This window comes from Anguilla anguilla, chromosome 12, assembly GCF_013347855.1.
Source record: "Anguilla anguilla isolate fAngAng1 chromosome 12, fAngAng1.pri, whole genome shotgun sequence".
In the NCBI taxonomy this organism is placed as follows: Eukaryota; Metazoa; Chordata; class Actinopteri; order Anguilliformes; family Anguillidae; genus Anguilla; species Anguilla anguilla.
In genome coordinates this window covers 5,311,878-5,323,971 of record NC_049212.1, presented here as the reverse complement: position 1 = coordinate 5,323,971, position 12,094 = coordinate 5,311,878, and the positions used below count along the sequence as shown (strand labels likewise).

Here is a 12,094-nt window from a genome sequence, read left to right as displayed (position 1 = left end):
AGAAATCTTTGGTATAACGTAGGCTAACTGTATAAATATGAGGTATATTAATCTGCTGATTTGTTGAAAATGACCTGACACTAGGTTGTGCCCAGGCTGCGTGAACCAATGACTGTTGATTTCAAATGAAAAACGTCATACACCAGCTGCTAGGCCAATAGAAAGACCTACCCTATCAGAGTTGCCTTCTCTGCTCTAGTAATGCGCATAATCATTTTGCATTGTGATGCCTCAGGATCCATTTTTTTCTTTTTAAATAGTTTATGACAGTACATTTTGACTTACAGTTACATTATCTAAGACACTTCCAGTCATGGTCTTGCATTGACTCCCTGACCCCCTAGAGTCTTGAGTCTGACTCGATTAACTAGCTCTGATCTCGATGGACTTGGTCTTGAATCAGTCTCGCTTTAGGTGTTCTTGAACAGGACACTGTGATTTTTCAGATAAAATTACCCTCAGAAGTCTGATTTTGTATTTTTACATTTTTGTGCATGAACTATTTTTTTTTTCCATAACTGGCAACAGTGGACATGGTAGAAAAAAAACAACATTTTTATTAAATATAAATTTTTTTGTCCACATGAATTTTCCATTAAGTTCAAGCATCTCATCAATGTTGTCAAATAAGTACTAGAAAAAAGTTTGCTAAATAATAGGTGACATACAGTAATGATGATTATACTCATAGACATACTAATGATAATAATTATTGTATGCATTACTTAATTCAACATGTATGTTCTGCCTTCCTCTTTCAGGAACAAGATTCTAAAAAGAAAATAATAAACTGGAGAAGTCTGCTTCACGCCCATGATAATTAATAACCCACAATCATGCTTTGATAAGAGGTCTGGAATAATAATAAGTCAGTATGAAGCGAGAAGTTGTCTCCTGACTTCTTTTATTTGTTTCTTTCTTTGTTTTTGGTTTCCGTAACGTGACAGAGGAGATATTCATCTGCAGGTCCACGTTTCTGTGGAAAACCCAAGCTGAATAAAATATTTGTCGTGACATCGACCATAATGGGCTCCAAATTTGGTGAGGGCACAGAACAAAATTCCAGACTCTGATTACAGGCTTAATATCACACCCTCCCAGGACACCTCAGGGGCATTTTTGCATTCTACTGGTGAACACGTTAGCCACAAATCTACCGATTGATTTTGACAAAGGTGCAGTTAATTAAGCCTTATAATTGTTTTCCTACTCAACGCCATTGTCCTGCAGTTCTAGTTAATTCACTGATGCCAAAATGTCTTGGAGTATTTTGTTTTTTCTGTTTTGAACCTGCCAATGTAAGAAAGGAATTTTAGCATTATTGTATATGGGCAGAGTGCCTGGGTTCCTGTTTTGCTTCTTGATTCACACCTCAGGTGAAACTGTGAAAGTACACACACGTGTGAGAGCAGAACAGGCTGCAACTTCAGAAGGAAGCAGTGATCGAGGCTTCTCATCTCCACTGCTGGTTGAACCTCTTAGAGCAGGGGTCCCCAATCTTAACCCTGAAGGGCCGGTGTGGGTACAGGTTTTTGTATTAGCCCAGCACTTGGATACCTGATTCTACTTGTTACTTTGTTGAATCGGGTGTCATGTTGCTGGGCCGAAACAAAAACTTGCACCCACACCGGCCCTTTTTGGATTAGATTGAGGACCCCTGTCTTAAGAGAGTTACGAGACAATGGTTTTGGCTCGTGTGTGGTGGAGTGGTCACAGTGTACAACAATGTGAGAAAGTCTGGGCAAGAATGAATATTCGCTTGAGGAGACACGGGCAGATGAACTCTATTCTTTAAAGGTTGGAGCCCACACACTTTTGGTCTGAGTCACTGCGGATTGTGACTTGCTCGGTGTCAATCTCGTGACCATCTGTGTCATTGTGGTTTTGGAGCGTTCGGCAGGAGGCTGTAGCTGAAACGGAGCACTCTGACGGTTGAAAGGCAGGCATCCAGCAGGGCCAGGCAGTGCAGCGCAGTCTCCACCATCTCCGGGACGTCAGGCTTGCCCTGCTGAACTTAGAGATGCTAATCTTCTGCTCATTCACTTCAAGGCTTGCCTAACAAAAGCACAAAAGTAAAATGTCCTTATTGGTGATTTTTTTTTTGTTCAGCTGAAGACAACTAGATCTGGGCCACACAAACACACAGACACACACATGCACACACACGCACACACACACACACACACACACACACACACACTCACTCACACACGCACAGAAGCCAGAATAGGAGTGGCTTAGGGCTGGAACAGAGTACATATAAATCAGACAACCACGGCAACTGTCACGATACGTATCAAAAGTTCCTAAACATACTAGAACATATCAGATGTTGACACCAGTTCAGGGAAACAGAGCCCAAAAAAGACCATTCTAAACCTTTTACCAAGAAAGTTCACATAGTTCCTTGTAGAATAAAATGCTATAGAAATGCACAAGAAACCAGACAGTACACTACATTGAGGAAGCAGATTTCCTCAGACGTCATGCTAGAACACAGAACTACTGGCCACGTGAATGGGCTAATAACCCGACGGACTTGAGACACGCTTCCCTGGCCTGTCGTGAGTCACTTGGCAGCCACACAGGGTCCCCACAGACCCGGCTCCTCTCCGTCCTCTTCCCAGATGGTTGGACAACCTTCCCCAGTCAGTCCGGAAGGCGGATTCACCGCCTGCATTCCATCTGCCTTTTCTCTTCTCCCTTTTCTCTTCTCCCTTCATCTCTGGGATATACACAGACGACAGTGCTCACTGTATTTCTAAATGTACTTATTTCTAGCTCGGATGGAGTTGGCTTACCTTGTGAAATGTACCTTCGTTATGAGTCTGCCCAATATATAAATAGTCATTATAAGGGGTTTTTCTTGGTGCTTGGTTTTTGGTTTTCTTTTCTATGCAGACAACTTTTGCCAAGCATTTTACAAGAGTTTTTTTCATAAATTTAACCACTTAAAATGGTTTCAGTATAAGATTATGTTTAAAATTTAAAAGAATTCAATAATTAAAATTATTTCAGCACAAAGGTATGTACTATGAATGATGTTCTTTATGGTCTCATGCAAATGTGCTTACGCATGACAATGTTCACTAAGTCAAACTCCTAAATCCTTTGAGCAAACAACATTCCAAAGTGCTGACTAGTTTGGCAAAGGAGCTGAAGTTTTCTTATAGTAGGAACAAATGATACACAAATCAAGGAGCCTGCCACATTATATGACATCATAGGTTCACAATCCCTTAACTTCACCCACTATCGCGATTGTTCTGCGAGATTACAAAATATGTTCTCCAATCTACAATTATGTAACACTGACAAACCATGCAGACAAACTGAGCAGACGCCATTGTTTGAAACGGGAAAAAAAGTAGACCCCGTAACTGAAAGAAATAAGCTGTGTCTTTCACAAAGGAGTGCTAATGTGTTGCTTTCCGGGTGACAACAGGGGAGACCAGCTGAGAAAAGTCAATGTTTACAGAAGAGGAGATTTAGTGGGCCTGGATGACGTGTTTCTGAACAGCTGGCTGCTGTCACTGAGAGACCCGGTGGCCTCCTGTCATCGCCTATGACTGACAAATTCAAAATGGCTTCCGGGACAAACAGAACAGTCGCCGTGTGTGCGTATCGTGTGGACTCGGACCGCGGATTCAACAAGGTGCTGCCAAGAACCAGCCAAGTCAACAACTCCTTAGCTTCAGCTGTGTTCCAGGAGCAGGCTCCATTCTGACAGGACGCTGTACATACAGTGTCCATATGATATTACCGTTTCTCACGTTGGAAAACACAAGCAAGAAGTCGCACATTCAGAAGTGAACCGTGACCCACATGTTCGGAGCAAAGTGCAGTCAGACACGGAAAATCCAGCTCAAATCAGAACAATATACCGCCTGTTAAATTGGTTCATTAAGTTCTCTTTTGTACACTTCCAGCAGTGTGACCTACAAAAACCTTGGCTTTTGTACAGAGACAGTGTAAAATCTCACCTGCTGTTTCTGCCAGTTAACTAGGGGACTGGTAAAACTCCGCTGTCTCCACACGTTTTCTAATCAACAAGAAAACAGGTTGACCCAGGTTGTCTGTCGGTTGTTTTTATAAGATTAATTGATGGGTGTGTCGGGTCAACAGAGTTGCAGCCATGTCAAAATTAATTGTTTCTTCTCAGGTGACACTTCTACCCATCACACAGGAGTGTCACTTTGAAATGCGTAGTGACAGCAGGACATGATTTGGTGACTGAAAAATGTTTCTTGTTTTTATTCAATTTTTCAAAAATCTCTGATTAACTGACAGTAAGTAAGATGGCTGGCTTGAAGAGGCAAATGTTAAATGTTGAAAAAATGTTAAGACAATGAGGAAATGGCTTAATAAGAAATGTGGTGGTGCTTCTAAAGCAGCTAGTAGTACAATTTGATAACACTGGATATTTGTGAAGCCGATGCACAAGAAATATAGAATTTTAAAAATCCATAATTACCACAGCCTCAAATTATTTCATACTAATTTCAAAAGTTCTGACGTAATTCTGATTTTTGTATGCATTCAACTATTTTCTTTTTAATGTCAGTGAACCTTAATTTGCCAGGAAGACCCATTTTTCTAAGGAATCCTTTTTCCCAGGGACACTTGAAAGTTTTTTTTCTTCTTTTTTTTGAATAAGACATGTCATTATTTTGTTTCTATGGTGAAGCCATCACCCCCTCAAACCATGCAGAATAACTGGAATTGGGAAACCGATTTGTCACCAGAAGGTTGTGTGTTTAGGTCCCAGGTGCGGCACTACTCTTGTACCCTTAGGCAAAATACTTCACCTCAATCCCTCAGTAAATTTCCAAATAGCTATTAATGTCATAGCAACGCTGCTATTTAATTAGGCAACATTACAGCAAAGATTTCTTTTAAATTTCTTTTATTGTTTTAAAGAAATTTACGTGCAAACTGGAGTGATAACATATTAAAGTAAACTTCCACTGACCTGGGGCCAAGTATGGCTTTGGGTAGCCCTGAATTCAGATATTCACATTTCTTCTTCCTTTTTATGAGAAAAAAAAAATTCCAGGCCAAATTTCTGTTTCCTCAATTCTCAGGGCGACTGGCATTTCCACCTTGGCTGTCTCACATTCCCAACATCGTCCTGTCACCTGGCACCGTTTCTAGTCCCTCATCACGAGTCAGCTTAGTGTTCTATATCTTCCTTTAAAATATTATGATTAACTTTTATCGATTGATTCCTTTATTAAACCCAACAGGGAAATTTGCTTGTCACTCTAAAAAAAAAAATAGACAGCTACAAAGACACAATAATTACAACAGACCAAGCAGCACACTGTGCATACAGGACAGATTACACAGCATTGTCTACAATGCCATTTTTAAATAAACAATATAACTACTCATCTCTGCCACTGGCTTTACGGTCATTAACATACCTGACGACAGTGAGCAGGAAGACCAGTGAAAATGTTCAGTTGAGCATCTTGGCAGTACCAGACAGTCTCTGAACCCGCTCCTCAGTTCCACGACAGCTGCACACAGGGGATGGTCGCCGTGCCTCGGAATCGTGCCGGTTTTAGTCCCAGTGTGTCACTCGGTGACAGTCGCCAAGGAGTCGGGTGACAGGCCAATGATGGGACCAGTTTATTTACTCTATTCCTGTCCCCTACTGTAACACCAGTGCCCCAGCAGGCTACTGCATAAGAAAGAGCACTGGCTGGTATGCTTTGGAAAAAAAAGCCTAGCTAATGGTGCTTTGTTAATAATTTTTTTGCATTTGCCTTTTTTTTTCTTTCACTTCCATCATTCCCAAACTGGCCATAATGGCAGTCTTCACATTTATCAACAGAAACAGGATTTGTCCTCTCATGTCATGTATAGTCAATAATAAATGGTTGAACCTGGGGTAATGAGAATGAAGGGGGAGCCTTCGAATGAACTCCAAATGCACACCATGTACCTTCAGATACTGCTCATTAAATCTTCAGCAAGAATACAATGGTGCCTTCTAGAAATGGCAAGCCCAAGATCAGGGTTCAGAGTAACAAGATACGTGTTGTAGTCTGTATTTCCCGGTCACTTGTCTCCCCAGTACTGTCTCTGTGTCTGTGTTCTCTGAGCTGCTTCACTCCCCTGTACTTGTGTGATTTCACTATTCGGGTGGTTCCGGGTTTTCGTGGTTTCCCCCCTTCTTTCCAGTCTCGCTTTACTTTCTTCCTGCTGATTTCTAGTTTTACTAATTTCTACTAATCCCTACTAACTTATAGATTGTAAAGTACTAACCTCGCTAATATACTAACATGTGAATATTACTAATGGACTAACACACACTAGTTTTGGGTTTTTGATAGTTTAGATCACTATACTAATACATTAACCAGTCTCCCCTTTTCCATGCTGCGCTGTAGCTTCGCCCCTTTTCTTTCTAGCCTGCTCTAACGCTGAGTTCTGCAATTGCCTGCACCTGTCTCTTGCTCTAACTGCACCTCTCTCTCTCTGCACGTGTTTTACCTGCTAAACCCAGGCCGTCTGTTATCATTGTTGTCTATGTGATTCCAGTCCGCGTTTTGTCAGTCCCCTGTCATTTAATTAGTTATCCTAATGTTCTTCACCTGGATGTTGTTTGTTACTCCGCCCTCACTCACGTAACCCCTCCTTGATTGTTACCTTCCCCAGTGTATAAATGTCAGTCTTTTCCACCATGTCCCTGTCAGAACGTTGATCATATTCATTGTGCCGATTATTTGTAAGCCTTTGTTTATTGAGATTCTTGCGACACCCCTTTGCCCGACTTCGAGTTTGCCTGCCCCTTTTGGTTTTGTTTGATCTGGTTCGACCTTCGCTTTTCTTTGACTTCTCTTTTGCCTGCCCCTTTGTACCTTCGCTATTTCTGATCTCCTGGTTTTTGACTTTTTGCCTGTCTTTTTACTTTTCTTTTGGAAACTCGATTCTGTACCGCACTATCTCTGATCACCTGGCTTCGAACTTCGCACTGATTAAAGACGACGTTTTCTTGGATTTCCCTGGTCTGCGTGTGGGTCCTTACACAGAACATCACAGTACGTTCTGACCCGGATGGACCCAGCGGACCCTGCCCAGGTACAATTTGTACTTGGGCAGCAGGGAGCCATGTTGGGACGCCACCAGTCCCACTTGGAGTCGGTCTCTCACCAGCTGCAGACCCTAACCTCCTGCGTGGCGGAGCTGATATCTGCACTCCGGGCTTCCTCGCCTGGCTTCGCTCCCCAGCAACCTGCGGCTCCCGCTACGCCTGACATCCCACCTGTACGTGCTCGTGAGCCCGACCTTCCTCCTCCGAAGAAGTACGACGGAGAACCTGGTGGCTGCCGCCCATTCCTTACCCAGTGCCGGCTGATCTTCCAGCTACAGCCAGCTACCTTCCCCACTGAGCAGGCCCGAGTTGCCTACATCATCACGCAGCTCACCGGGCGAGCTAGGAAGTGGGGAACGGCTGCCTGGGAGGAGGGGCTTCCCTGCGTGCAGACCTCCACGCTGCTCGCAGAAGAGATGAAACGGGTCTTCGACCGCTCCAAGCACGGCCATGATGCGGCGCAAGAACTCCTGCGCATGCGCCAAGGGGGAATGACGGTGTCGGACTTCGCCATCGACTTTCGTACTCTGGCTACCGCCAGTGGCTGGGAGGAGAAGTCTCAGTACGACACCTTCCTCAATGGCCTGTCTGAGAGCGTGAAGGACGAGCTGCTGACCCGGGACCTGCCCGAGGACCTAAACGATCTCATTGCCCTGGCTATCCGCGTGGATTCACGCATCCGAGAGCGCCAACGGGCTCGCAGTCAAGGGGTCTACAACCGAGCAGTCACTGAGAGGTCCAGAACCACTGCTGCACCTTCTACCAATCTCAAACCTCCTCCAGTCATGATGTCGGACCCGGAGCCGATGCAAGTCAACCGTGCTCGCCTGACCAAGGAGGAGAGGGATAGAAGAATGCACACCAGGTCATGCCTCTACTGTGGGAAACCAGGCCACTATGTCGCAGCCTGCCCGCTAAAAAGACAACGCCCGCTAGTGTGTCGAGAAGCACTAGTGGGTATGGTTCCAACCGAATCCTCCTCCAAACACCGGACTTGCCTGCCTGTCAACATTGAGTGGGATGGACGAACCAAGGGGACCACCGCCCTCATCGACTCCGGGGCCGAGGAGAACTTCCTGGACGCTGGGGCCGCCGAGAGATGGGGGATCCCCTTGGAGAAGATGTCATGCCCCCTAGTGGCCAACTCGCTCAATGGTCAAAGGTTGGCGAATATTACTCACACCAGCGTTCCTCTCAAGGTTCGGCTCTCCGGCAACCATCAAGAGGAGCTTCGGCTCCACATCATTGAATCTCCCCACTCACCCATCATTCTCGGGCATCCCTGGCTTGAGAAGCACAACCCCACCTTGGAGTGGAACTCGCACAAGATTTTGGGCTGGAGCCCATTCTGTTTAGCATCTTGTCTGCGAGAGGCCCATTCTTCTGTTCCTGAGTCACCTCCTCCCGAGAAGCCGACGGACCTGTCGGCGGTTCCTCCCGAGTACCTGGACCTTGAAGAGGTCTTCAGCAAGTCCCGAGCCACCTCTCTGCCTCCTCACCGCCCTTACGACTGCACCATTGACCTGAAGCCCGGCACCACTCCCACCAGAGGTCGATTGTTCTCTCTGTCTCGGCCGGAGACGGAAGCTATGAATAAATACCTCCAGGAGTCCTTGACTGCCGGCATCATCCGTCCTTCATCCTCACCAGCAGGGGCCGGATTCTTCTTTGTGGGGAAGAAGGATGGCTCACTCCGGCCTTGCGTCGACTACCGAGCCCTCAATGACATTACGATCAAGAACCGTTACCCACTCCCCCTCATGGCTTCCGCCTTTGAACTCCTGCAAGGAGCCACCATATTCACCAAGCTGGACCTGCGCAACGCCTATCACCTGGTGCGCATTCGAGAAGGCGATGAATGGAAGACAGCCTTCAACACTCCTACCGGACACTGGGAGTATTTGGTGATGCCCTTCGGGCTCACAAACGCACCAGCTATTTTCCAGACACTGGTGAATGATGTTCTGAGGGACTGGATAAATAAGTTTGTTTTTGTATACCTGGATGACATCCTGATCTTTTCCAAAACTAAGGAGGAACATATCATCCAGGTCCGCAAGGTGCTCCAGAGACTGTTGGAGAACCGCTTATTTGTCAAGGCGGAGAAATGTGAGTTTAGTTGCAACACCACTTCTTTCCTGGGATACATCATCTCCGCCGGCAGCATTCAGATGGACCCCCAGAAGATCCGGGCGGTTGTGGAATGGCCTCAGCCAGACTGTCGTCGGGAACTGCAACGTTTCCTGGGCTTCGCCAACTTTTACCGCCGTTTCATCCGTAATTACAGTTCTCTGGCAGCCCCACTCACCGCCCTCACATCCATTAAGACCCGATTCCAGTGGAACGCCCAGGCTGAAACAGCCTTCCGAGCCCTCAAAAACCACTTCACCTCTGCACCCATCCTTGTTCATCCTGACTCTGCGGCTCAGTTCATCGTAGAGGTTGATGCCTCCAACATTGGGGTGGGAGCCGTTCTCTCTCAGCGTTCCTCCAGGGACAATAAGATCCATCCCTGTGCCTACTTCTCTCACCGCCTGACACCCACAGAACAGAACTATGACATTGGGAACCGTGAGCTGTTGGCGGTGAGGATGGCTTTGGGAGAATGGCGCCATTGGCTTGAGGGCTCTCAAACACCTTTCCTGGTGTGGACTGATCATAAGAACCTAGAGTACCTTCACACAGCCAAACGCCTCAACTCTCGCCAGGCCCGATGGGCACTATTCTTCTCCAGATTTGACTTTACCCTTGCTTACCGCCCCGGGTCAAAGAATACCAAGCCTGACGCCCTCTCCCGCCGGTTTGAACCACCCACCAAAGATCCTTCACCTGACACCATCCTCCCGCGGAGCTGTTTCATCAATGCCATTCACTTGGACATCGAGGAGATGGTTCGTAAGGCCCAGGAGGATGAGGCTGGTCCAAGTAATTGCCCAGCGGATCGTCTCTACGTTCCTGCCCAAGTCCGCTCTCAAGTTCTCCTTTGGGGCCACGCTTCGCAACTCTCATGCCACCCGGGGGCCACCAGAACCAGGACATTTATTCAGAGACGTTTTTGGTGGCCCTCCATGAAACAAGAGATCTTGGACTTTGTGGCTGCCTGCTTGGTCTGTGCCCAGAACAAACCCTCTCACCACCCACCCTCAGGTCTGTTACAGCCCCTCCCCATCCCACACCGCCCCTGGTCTCACATAGCATTAGATTTTATCACAGGCTTACCCCCATCCAACACTTTCACCACTATCCTCACCATAGTTGATAGGTTCTCTAAAGCTGTTCACTTCGTTCCCCTCACCAAGCTTCCCTCTGCCAAAGAAACTGCCAACTTACTCATTCATCACGTTATTAGATTACACGGCATCCCCACTAATATAGTTTCCGATAGAGGCCCCCAGTTCACTGCACGTTTCTGGAAAGCTTTCTGCTCACTGTTGGGTTCCTCCATTAGCCTATCCTCAGGATTTCACCCCCAGACCAATGGCCAGACCGAGCGGGCCAATCAAGTGATCGAAACTGTCCTTAGATGCCTCTGCTCCAAGAACCCCACCTCATGGTCTTATCAACTACCCTGGGCAGAGTATGCCATTAACTCACACACCTCCACTTCCAAACTTTCTCCGTTCGAGTGCTGCCTAGGGTACCAGCCGCCTCTATTCCCTAGTCAGGAGGAGGAGGTGGGGGTCCCCTCAGCTGAAGCCTTCATCCGGCGCTGCAGGAGAACATGGAAGACCGCTCGCCTCAACTTGCTTCGCGCCAGCGCCAGGATGAAGGTGACGGCCGATCGCCGCCGCTCTAAAGCCCCCTCCTACAGAGTTGGACAGCGTGTTTGGCTCACCACCAGAGACATTCCCCTACGTGTTGAGTCCCAGAAGTTAGCTCCTCGTTTTATTGGCCCCTTCCCTATTGTTAAAATCCTCAGCCCCACTGCTGTTATATTAAAGTTACCCTCCACCATGCGCAGAATTCACCCCACTTTTCATGTTTCCCGCTTAAAACCCGTTGTTACCCATCCCCTCTGCCCTGCCCCTGAGCCCCCCCCTCCCCCCCGACTCATTGATGGTGGTGATGCCTACACCGTGAACAAACTGTTGGATGTTCGTCGTCGGGGTCGCGGCCTTCAGTACCTGGTGGACTGGGAAGGCTACGGCCCCGAGGAAAGAAGCTGGATCCCCTCTCGCTTCATTTTGGATAAGCAGATGGTTAAGGACTTTCATGTCAAACACCCTGTACCACCGGTGAAAACGCCAAGAGGCGTTTCCTAGGGGGGGGGGTACTGTTGTAGTCTGTATTTCCCGGTCACTTGTCTCCCCAGTACTGTCTCTGTGTCTGTGTTCTCTGAGCTGCTTCACTCCCCTGTACTTGTGTGATTTCACTATTCGGGTGGTTCCGGGTTTTCGTGGTTTCCCCCCTTCTTTCCAGTCTCGCTTTACTTTCTTCCTGCTGATTTCTAGTTTTACTAATTTCTACTAATCCCTACTAACTTATAGATTGTAAAGTACTAACCTCGCTAATATACTAACATGTGAATATTACTAATGGACTAACACACACTAGTTTTGGGTTTTTGATAGTTTAGATCACTATACTAATACATTAACCAGTCTCCCCTTTTCCATGCTGCGCTGTAGCTTCGCCCCTTTTCTTTCTAGCCTGCTCTAACGCTGAGTTCTGCAATTGCCTGCACCTGTCTCTTGCTCTAACTGCACCTCTCTCTCTCTGCACGTGTTTTACCTGCTAAACCCAGGCCGTCTGTTATCATTGTTGTCTATGTGATTCCAGTCCGCGTTTTGTCAGTCCCCTGTCATTTAATTAGTTATCCTAATGTTCTTCACCTGGATGTTGTTTGTTACTCCGCCCTCACTCACGTAACCCCTCCTTGATTGTTACCTTCCCCAGTGTATAAATGTCAGTCTTTTCCACCATGTCCCTGTCAGAACGTTGATCATATTCATTGTGCCGATTATTTGTAAGCCTTTGTTTATTGAGATTCTT

At 46.8% G+C, this 12,094-nt stretch overlaps 1 long non-coding RNA gene across 1 annotated transcript; it reads right to left on the bottom strand.

Annotated features, from left to right (window-relative positions):
- Nucleotides 1-887: 887 nt before the first annotated feature.
- Nucleotides 888-6,038, bottom strand: LOC118209576. Its single transcript, XR_004761735.1, has 2 exons — nt 5,427-6,038; nt 888-2,725 (listed from the first exon to the last, which is right to left on the bottom strand). It is a non-coding gene; the product is annotated as an uncharacterized LOC118209576 (long non-coding RNA).
- Nucleotides 6,039-12,094: the final 6,056 nt, after the last annotated feature.